The sequence below is a fragment of the Gossypium hirsutum genome, chromosome A09, assembly GCF_007990345.1.
Source record: "Gossypium hirsutum isolate 1008001.06 chromosome A09, Gossypium_hirsutum_v2.1, whole genome shotgun sequence".
NCBI classification, from domain to species: Eukaryota; Viridiplantae; Streptophyta; class Magnoliopsida; order Malvales; family Malvaceae; genus Gossypium; species Gossypium hirsutum.
The window spans coordinates 43,831,704-43,842,710 of NC_053432.1; the positions used below are offsets into that span (position 1 = coordinate 43,831,704).

An 11,007-nucleotide genomic window follows, 5' to 3' on the forward strand; every position below is an offset into this window, starting at 1 on the left:
AAAATATTGATGTATAACTGCTTCAGAACATCCAAAAACTTCTTGAATTGCACCTCATGTTTCTACTTGTGTTGCTACAATATTTGCGGATATAAAGGTGATGGAACTTTCGGTTGAATTGAATAACTCTTCTAAGTAGGTAAATCTGTATCCAAAGAAGATGTTAAAGTATCTGAATTCACTAAGTTAGGATTTTCCTTGCCAGTCTTTATAGATTCTGACTCTTTTGGTGTAGGAATTTCAACAGCTGGTTGATTCTTCTCAATAGGCTTATCTTCGACATCAATTAATCGGGGTTCTAGAATTTTACCACTTCGTAATGCCACTGCCTTGGTATGTTCTTTACCCAATTTTCTTGGATTCTCAGTATTGCTTGGCAAGGTTCCTTGCGGTCTTTACGAAGCTCCGTAGCTAATTGACCCATTTGGTTTTCCAAAATTTTCAATGTTGCTACTTGGCTTTGGATCAAAGCGTCATTCTTTGCCATGTACACTTTCAACATGTTTTCCAAACTATTTGATACCTCAGCTTGATGTGGTTCTAAAGCTTGCTGATTAAACTCTTGAGATTGGTTGGGTCTATGCTGCAATAAGTTGTTGTTCGGTCCATTTCCTTGGTTGCTCTAAGAAAAATTAGGATGATTATGCCATGAAGGATTGTAGAAGTTGGATTGGGGTCCTTGTCCACTTCTATTTTGATGTTGGCTCTCTACAAAGTACACTGACTCAGGATTTGATGGACAATTCTCAAAAGAATGACCTTCCCCACAATACACACAGAAAACCACTTTAAACAGACTTGGTGGCTGAGCTGTAAAATTATTAGCACTATTAACGGTAAACTGTTTTAACAAAAAAGAAATAGACGATACCTGAGCTGATAAAGAAGTGAGGGTGTCAACTTCATGAACTCTGGCTATACATCTTCTTGAAGTTGTTTGATTTGTTGGCCATTGATAGTTATTACTTGTGATCCTCTTGATGATCTTATAAGCCTCATTATAAGACTTAGACAAAATTGCACCTTTCGCAGAAGCATCTACCATTAATCTTGTATGTGCATTGAGACTATTATAGAATGTCTCAAACTAGATACAATGAGGAATCCCACGATGAGGACACGAAGTAACTCCTTGAATCGCTCCCAAGCCTCATACAAAGACTCGTTATCCAATTTTTAGAAAGTTGTTATCTCATTCCTCAACTTAGCGTTTTTGCTAGGCGGGAAATACTTAACAAAAAATCTCTCTGCTAATTCTTTCCATGTAGATATGGAACTTGGTGGCAATAAATTGAGCCACGCTCGTGTTCGATCTTACAACAAGTACGAAAATAACATCAACCTCAATGCGTCTTCATTTACACTGGCTATCTTAAATGAATCACTTACCTCCATAAACAATTGAAGGTGGATATGTGGATCTTCTGTGGGTATACCACTAATTTGGCCCACCATTTGGAGCATTTGAAACATCACTGGTTTCAATTCAAATTGGGTTGCCTCAATATTTGGCCTTCTAATTCCTAGATTTAACTCACTGAAAAGTGGCACAGCATATTGTCTGATGCATCAATCCCTATCATTGGCAATGAGGATGGTATTTTTTACATGATCGGCTTCATTACCTTGGTCTTGATTCTAATTTCCAAGGTCCATCTCGACTTGTCTACAGGGAGTAAATCAGTAATCCGATCTATGCTCATAAACACCTGAAAAGAAATTCACACAATAAAAAAGAATAAGTTAGTAATGTTAGAAATAAACCAAATTTGAATTAAATAATTTCTCAAAAAAAAACACTACGATAATAGTTATGTGACAACCCGATTTAGGATCTAAATAGAATAATGGTTTTAAAACCACAAATCTGAGATAGAACTAATTATTTTATAATTATTTTGAGGTTTATGATGTGGTTGTATGATTGTGTGAAAATTTCGTGAAGAAATTTTATGCCTAAAGTGTCCAATTCGAAATTAGGGACAAAATTGAATAAGTTGCAAAACTTGCATTCTAAAAGCTTTTAGCATGAAATTGCTTTAGAATATTAATTATAAGTCCTTAAATAGAAATTTGACCAATTTTTATGATTTTGGACAAAAATGGGCTTACATGGATAAAAATTGAAAGTTTAGTAAAAAGGGCATTTTGGTCATTTAGTTAATAAATGAATTAAAAAGGGAAAAATCAAGCAAAAATTTGCTCATCTTCTTCATTAAGCCAAAATTTAAAAGGTTCTCCATAGCTAGGGTTTGTTTCAAGCTTCCAAGCTCCATAATCAAGAAAGACATGGAATTGACCTTGATCGGGGAAAATAAAAGATTTCGGGCTAAATTACAACATTTCTATATTTTGCACTGAGTGTCACTAGGCCAGCTCGGGAGTCGGAGATTGTCGAAGATCCATCTGCACTTTCAATACTTTTTTGTATTTGGTAAACATTATTTTAGAGTTATAGCATGTACAGATGACTTGGTTATTTTTGTTATATGTCATAATTAAATTGGCCTAAAATGTTGGTCTTCAAAATTTAATAGTTCATTTTGTATATGCCCGTTGATGTTAACTAATATTGTTCAGATTATAGGACATGAAAATGTATGTTTTTTTTTTAAATTCTATGTCATGATTTCGTACGTTTGCATGTATTATGCTCCGGTAATGTCTCGTACCCTGTTCCGGCTTAGAACATGGGTAAGGGGTGTTACATTTTTATTGGTATCAGACCAAGGTTTAGGCGATTCTCGGATCTACGTACTATGCGTGGAAGTCTATCTATACATGTTATAAATATATTGTGATAGTGTGATGACTCTTGACAATTTAAATTGTGTTTTCATATAGTAAATGGATCCCGACTGAGCTGTAGCTGATGATGTAGAAAGTAATGCGCTGGCTCCCACACAAGGGATTGCGCCAGCTGAGAGTAAGCCTAAGGCACATGATCAGGGGGCTGGGACTCGGGAAGCCTTTCTCCGTATGATGAGTAATTGGTATACAGAATTTGTTTGAGCAAATCCGAATGCTCAGCCTCCTCCACCCCCTCCTATTCCCCAACCAGTTCCCGTAGTTCCTCAAGGTACCGAAATGGTAAGATTGAACAAGCCCCCAGTTGATAAAATTTGAAAGCAAGGGGTTGAAGAATTTAGGGCTAATATAGATGATAATCCCGAGAAAGTAGAGTTTTGGCTTGATAATTCTATCAGGGTATTTGATGAGCTCTCTTGCACTCCCGAAGAATGTTTAAAATGTGCTATATTTTACTAAGATATTTAGCATATCATTGGTGGAGGACATTGGTATCTGTGGTTCCGAAAGAAAGGATTACATGGGATTTTTTCCAAGAGGAGTTTAGAAAGAAATACATAAGCCAGCGGTTCATTGATCAAAAACGAAAAGAGTTCCTTGAGCTGAAGCAAGGTAAAATGTCTGTGGCAGAATATGAACGTGAATTTGTTAGACTCAGCAAGTATGCCCAGGAGTATGTGTCTACAGAAGCTGTTATGTGTAAGAGGTTCGAAGATGGGTTAAATGAAGACATCGGGCTGCTAGTTGGGATCTTAGAGTTGAAAGAGTTTGTAGTATTGGTCGATCAAGCTTGTAAAGCCGAAGAACTGAACAACAAAAAAAGAAAAACTGTGAGTGAAGCCAAAGATGCAAGAAAGAGGCCAATGAGTGAGAAATACTGGAAGTGGAACTAGCAGTAGAAGTGTGACGAAGGATTCAACTGGGAGACCAGAAGCTAGAGCACTTGCTAGAGCTTATGCCATACGTGCTCGTGAAGAGGCGTCATCTCCCGATGTGATCACCAGTACATTTTCTCTTTATGATACTATTGTATTACATTGATTGATCCTGGATCTACTCATTCTTATGTTTGTGCGAATTTAGTATCTAGTAAGAGCTTGACTGTAGAATTTACTGAACTTGTGATTAAAGTGTCAAACCCTTTAGGCAAATATGTATTAATAGATAGGTTTGCAAAAATTGTCCTTTGATGATTTAAGGTCACTATTTTCTGGCTAATCTGATGTTGTTAGCATTTGATGAGTTTGATGTTATTCTGGGTATGGACTGGTTGACATTACATGATGCTAGAGTAAATTGCAGACAGAAAACCATTGAGTTGAAATGTGAAAATGGTGAAATTCTTTGGGTTGAAACAAATGAATCAAATAAATTGCCTATGGTGATTACGCACATGTCTGCTCAGCGATATATAAGAAAGGGGTGTGAAGCTTACCTTGCATATGTATTGAATACCAAGATGTTTGAGTCGAAGCTCGAATCAGCGCCGATAGTCTGTGAATTCCCAGATGTATTTCCAGAAGAATTGCCTGGGTTGCCTCCGATCAGAGAGGTAGAGTTTACCATTGATTTGTTACCTGGAATTGCACCAATTTCAATTTCTCCGTATAGAATGGCTCCGACTGAAATGAAAGAATTAAAGGCTCAGTTGCAAGAGTTAACAGATAAGGGTTTTGTGAGACCGAGTTTCTCTCCCTGGGGTGCTCCCGTGTTGTTTGTAAAGAAAAAGGACGGATCTATGAGACTTTGTATTGACTATTGACAGCTCAACAAGGTGACTATAAAGAACAAGTATCCACTGTCGAGAATTGATGATTTGTTTGACTAGTTGAAAGGGGCGACAATGTTTTCAAAAATCGATTTGAGATTCGGTTACTATCAGTTAAGAGTTAAAGAGTCAGATGTGCCAAAAACCACTTTCAGGACGAGGTATGGACATTATGAATTTCTTGTGATGCCTTTCGATTTAACTAATGCTTCGGCTATCTTTATGGATTTGATGAACCAAATCTTTCAGCCATACTTGGATAGGTTTGTGGTTGTGTTCATAGATGATATTCTGATTTATTCTGGAGATGAGCCTGAGCATGCTGAACACTTCAGAACAGAATTACAGATTTTAAGAGAAAAGAAATTGTTTGCTAAATTCAGTAAAAGTGAATTTTGGCTTCATGAAGTCAGATTTTTAGGGCATATAGTTTCGAGTGATGGTATTCAGGTCGATCCGAGCAAAGTTTCGACAATTGTTGATTAGAAACTGCCAAAGGATATATTCGAGGTTAGAAGCTTTTGGGGCTTAGCTGGATATTATCGACGCTTTGTCGAAGATTTTCAATTATTGCCTCTCCTATGACTAAGTTGCTGTAAAAGAATGTTAAGTTCGATTGGACTGAAGAGTGTCAACAAAGTTTTGAGAAGTTGAAAGTGCGGTTGACCGAAGCACCAATATTAGTGCAACCCGAATCGGGAGAAGAGTTTGTGATCTATAATGATGCGTCATCAATTGGTCTTGGATGTGTGTTGATGCAAGAAGGTAAAGTGGTAGCTTATGCCTCAAGACAGTTGAAACCGCATGAGAAGAATTACCCGACGCATAATTTGGAATTGGCTGCGATTGTCTTTGCTCTGAAGATTTGGCGTCATTATTTGTATGGTGAGAAATGATGAATCTTTACTGATCATAAAAGTTTCAAAATATCTAATGAATCAAAAGGATTTGAATTTACAACAACGAAGATGGCTTGAACTATTGAAAGATTTTGAATTAATAATTGATTATCATCCCGGGAAAGCGAATGTAGTTGCAGATGCCTTGAGTAGAAAATCCTTAGTTTCTTTGAGAGCTATGGGTACAAATTTGGCTATGTCTGATGATGGTTCGATTTTGGCCGAGTTGAGGGCTAGGCTGTTATTTCTTCAGCAAATTTGTGAAGTTCAGAAGAATGACAGTGAATTGCAAGCCAAGTGAGCTCAGTGTGAATCGGGTTGTAAATCAGATTTTCAAATCGGACCTGATGATTGCTTAATGTTCCGTGAACGAGTATGTGTACCGAAAGATCCTGAGTTGATTCAGAAGATTTTACATGAGACACACAGTGGTTGTTTGTCAGTTCATCCCTGTAATACGAAAATGTACAACGACTTGAAGAAAGTATATTGGCGGAATGGTATGAAAAGAGATATTTCTAAGTTTGTATCGAGATGCTTAATTTGTCATCAAGTGAAAGCTAAACACCAAGTACCTTCAGGTTTACTTCAACCAGTGATGGTTCCCGAGTGGAAATGGGATAGAATCATGATGGATTTTGTGACAGGTTTGCCTCTGACTCCGAAAAAAGAAAAAATGACGTCTGGGTTGTGGTTGATAGATTAACAAAATCGGCTCACTTTATACCAGTATGTACCAATTACTCACTTGATACGTTGGCTGAATTATATATTTCTAAAATTGTGAGATTACACGGAGTACCTATGTAACACCCCGTACCCGAGACCGTTGCCGGAGTCGAACACAAGGTGTTACCGGGCTTAATTCATTACTTAAACAGCTTATACAATTCATTTTAAAATTTTCTAGACAAGCTGGCTAACTGCATCACAGTCGCTTTAAAAATCATATCTCGAGTTCCGAAACCGAAATCTAATTCCGTAAATTTTTCTTGAAACTAGACTCATATATTTATCTAGTAAAATTTTGTAGAATTTTTGGTCGGGCCAATTAGTACAGTTTATTAGTTAAAGTCTCTCCTGTTTCAGGGTTTGACTACTCTAACCTCTGTGCATTACGAATCAGATATCTCCCTGTACAGGGCTTCAATGCCTATTCTGTTTGTCTCTAATAAAACTAGACTCAATAATGAATTTGTACATATAAAGCATGACTTCTAATTATCTTTATAAAATTTATGGTGAATTTCCAAAGTCAGAACAGGGGATCCAGAAATCGCTCTGGTCCTATTTCACAAAAATTTAAACATCTCATAAAATATCGCTCATATACCTGTTTTGCTTCTTGCATATGAAAATAGACTCATCAAGCTTCGATTCCATAATTTATTCATTATTTAATTCCATTTCTACTATTTTTAGTGATTTTTCAAATTCACATCACTACTGCTGTCTGAATCTATTTTATGGTAAATTTTACCTATTTCATGGTTTCCATGGATTAGCTAGTAATTTGACATACATATCACCAAATATGATCATGATTAGCCATTCCAATGGCTAGTCATTACCAAGCATTTCCATACTACTCAATAACCATATCATAAGTGTAACACCAAAAATGATTAGCCATGACATACGGCATAATAATCAAATAGACTTAGACTATTACTCAACCAAAACCGAATTCGAACCTAGGATTAAAGTCATTTTCAATGCATGAAATACTTACCACAAACATCATCCATTCGTAGTAATGATCACTTTAACTAAAACGAATTTAAACCACTATCAATCATAACCAAATTATCAAGACCAAACTTACTAAACCTTATAACTAAGCACCCATAAGACCAAATCCAAACTTAACATTTAAGCCATATTTGCATGGCTAAAAGTATACGTATTAAAGTTCAAACAAAACATAATAGCCTATACATGCCGAAATGTTCTCTTAGACCAACTAAGAAGAGGGTACCAAAAAGTTGCAAGCTGGTGTGATGACTTCGACGATGGTCCCGAGCACACAAAATGGGTCAAAGAAACCTAAATAAGTAACAAGTAAACACACCAAATGAGTATATAACTCAGTAAGTCATAAGCATTACACTATCATCCATTATTAAAAGATCATAAGAGAAAACAAATAATGCAAGATCAATTACTCCATCCATACCGAACTATGCTATAATTTCTTAGATTTTCGGTTCAATCTCATGCCAAGTCCTACAATCAAATCAAATACCAAAACAACCCAATTGATTTAGATCCATTTCCTCAAATCATGGAACAATGATGCACTAGGTAAATTTATACGTACACAGCACATGTCTCAAATTCGATATTTTAGTTAATAGTTCTATCACTTCGTTCTTTCATGCACCTTTTATATTATCAACCGAATTTGCACACATAGTGCTAATTACACTCGCACACATAGTGCCATAGTAAACCGCACACATAGTGCATTGGATTTTCTCTCATGCTTCAACATCCAAATCGGCACACCTAGTGCCACTTAATTCCGCACATATAGTGCCATATGTCAACTCATTATGATAAGGCAATTTACTTAATTCAAATAGCACATATGGTTATATTAATAAATAGAAAAAGCACTCCATAAGAATACCTAACAAAAGGAATTCTTTTATGATTCACTAATATTATTTATATACAAGCTAATCAACCTTACAAGAATGTTTAAGGACTTACCTTATGTCGGATGGAATGATTCCCAATCGACTACTCAATATTCTTTGCTTTGCCTTTGCTTGGTTCCCCTCCTTTGGATTCTTGAGCTAGAATAAATAAATTAATAGTTTAATTTACCTTGCAAGATATTCATAAATATATAAATTTAATGATTCCACTTCTTCTTACAACCCTCCTTGTTCCAAATATCAAAATTTCAACTAATGTTTATATTATATCTCAAAGCCGAATGTATTAACATTATCAAAATAACATTTGGTCATCATTTTGTCATTTAACACATAGTTTCACTTCATAAACATTTTGACCGTATACTTCTAAACTAGCAAAAGCTCCCCATTTATTCGTACTATTTTTTAAATACTATTAAGTTCATATACTTCTAATTTCTTAAGTTCAACATCTTAATGCCCATTATAGCCACTCCCATAATCTAAATTTAAAAATCAGCAACACCCACATTTCAACTATCCTAGCCGAATACTCCTCAACACTTAGACTAAAGTATGCACATTAAACTTAATACAATTTTCATTATACCTTTCACCCTAAAACATAATTTATAAATATTACCCTTCCTACCATGTTTCGGTCAAATTCAAATTACCTCATAACATGAACATTTTTTTCAACTAATCTAGCATGACTCATTCGGCCTTAACAATGAACCACTTTTCATACAAGGACAAAAATAAATCAAATCAACCTTCCATTTAAACCCCATTCTATCGTCTATTTATTCAATAATACATGTAAACAACTACTAACTCTAGTACTTTGATACACGGCTTAGCGCCCAACCATCATAAAAGTTTGAATTTTTCTTAATATTGTCAAAATACATTTACAAATTAACTTAAACATATAAGAAGATTTAACTAACACTTCAAAACTTACCTCCTACTAGCAAGAAGTAGTGCCGAATTGCCTTAATGAGAATTTTCCTTTTTCTTTTCTTTTGTTTCGGTTTTTTTGGAGGAAGAAGAAGATGAACACACACTCTCTCCTTGGATTTCTTCTTTATTCATCTATTTTTCTTATTAAATCATTTTATTTTAAATATTTTAATCATTTTCTAACCAAATATTATAATTAATTAAACTTAGTGGAGGGTCATCACCACTTGGCCGGCCACTTATTGAATTTTTGGGTATTTTGACATGCAAACCCAAGCTTTCACACTTTGTAGTTATTTGGTCCTTACAATTTACCTATTATATTTTCTAAGTTTCTCAACTAAGACCTTTCAAGAAAAATTCACATTCATAAGTCTAAATTAAAACATCAAATTTTCACACATGCACTAATACACATAGAGGATATGCAACTAAATTTTAAATAAATTTTATGACTCGGTTTTGTGGTCCCGAAACCACATTCCGACTAGGGTCGAATTAGGGCTGTCACAACCTATGTCTATTATTTCAGATAGAGATCCAAGATTTACTTCGAGGTTTTGGAAAGAGTTGCAAGAAGCTTTGGGTACAAAATTAAATTTTAGTACCGCATTGCATCCACAAAATGACGGTCAATCCGAAAGGGTAATTCATGTACTTGAAGATATGCTCCGATGTTGTGTTTTAGAATTTGAGGGCAGTTGGGAGAAATATCTACCTTTGGTCGAGTTTGCCGATAACAATAGTTTTCAATCGAGTATATAAATGGCACTGTACGAAGTATTGTATGGTCGCAAGTGTCAAACTCCTTTGTATTGGACCGAGCTTAGTGAGAAACAGATTCACGGAGTTGGTTTGATTAGAGAAACAGAAGAGAAAGTGAAAGTAATTCGTGATTGTCTGAAAGCTGCTTTAGATCGACAAAAGTCATGCGCGGATTTGAAAAGAAAATAGATCGAGTTCCAAGTGGGTAATAAAGTGTTTCTGAAAGTATCTCCGTGGAAGAAAATTCTAAGATTTGGCCGAAAAGGCAAGTTGAGTCCACGTTTCATTGGGTCGTATGAGGTTACTGAAAGAATTCAACCAGTGGCATATCGGTTAGCTTTGCCAATCGAGTTGGAAAAGATTCATAATGTGTTTCATGTGTTGATGTTGTGACATTACCATTCTGATCTTTCACATGTGATTCCTCTGACAGAGATTGAGCTTCGACCGGATATGACCTATGATGAGGAACCAATAAAGATTTTGGCTCGGGAAGTTAAACAGTTGAGAAATAAAAGTATAGCCTTAGTGAAAGTATTGTGACATAGACACGGAGTAGAAGAGGCTACATAGGAACCGGAGGAAGCCATGAGGAAACAGTACCCAAACCTCTTTATTGGTAAGATTTTAGGGGACGAAAATCCCTAAAGGGGGAAGAGTTGTGACAGCCCGATTTAGGGCCTAAATAGAATAGTGGTTTTGAAAACACAAATTAGAGATAGAACAAATTATTTTATAATTATTTTGAGCTCTATGATATGGTTGCATGATTGTGTGAAAATTTCGTGAAGAAATTTTATGCCTAAAGTGTCCAATTTGAAATTAAGGACTAAATTGAATAAGTTGAAAAACTTGTATTCTAGAAGCTTTTAGCATGAAGTTGCTTTAGAATATTAATTATAAGTCCTTCAATAGAAATTTGACCAATTTCTATGATTTTGGACAAAAATGGGCTTACATGGATAAAAATTGAAAGTTTAGTAAAAAGGGTATTTTGGTCGTTTAGTTAATAAATGAATTAAAAAGGGAAAAATCAAGCAAAAATTTGCTCATCTTCTTCATTAGGCCAAAATTTCAAGGGTTCTCCATAGCTAGGGTTTTTTTCAAGCTTCCAAGCTCCATAATCAAGAAAGACTTGGAATCGACCTTGATCGGG

At 35.4% G+C, this 11,007-nt stretch overlaps 1 non-coding gene across 1 annotated transcript; it reads left to right on the plus strand.

The window, feature by feature from the left end:
• The first annotated feature begins 1,103 nt into the window (after positions 1–1,103).
• Positions 1,104–1,206, plus strand: LOC121206801 (small nucleolar RNA R71). The gene has a single exon (XR_005901974.1). It is a non-coding gene; the product is annotated as a small nucleolar RNA R71 (small nucleolar RNA).
• Positions 1,207–11,007: the final 9,801 nt, after the last annotated feature.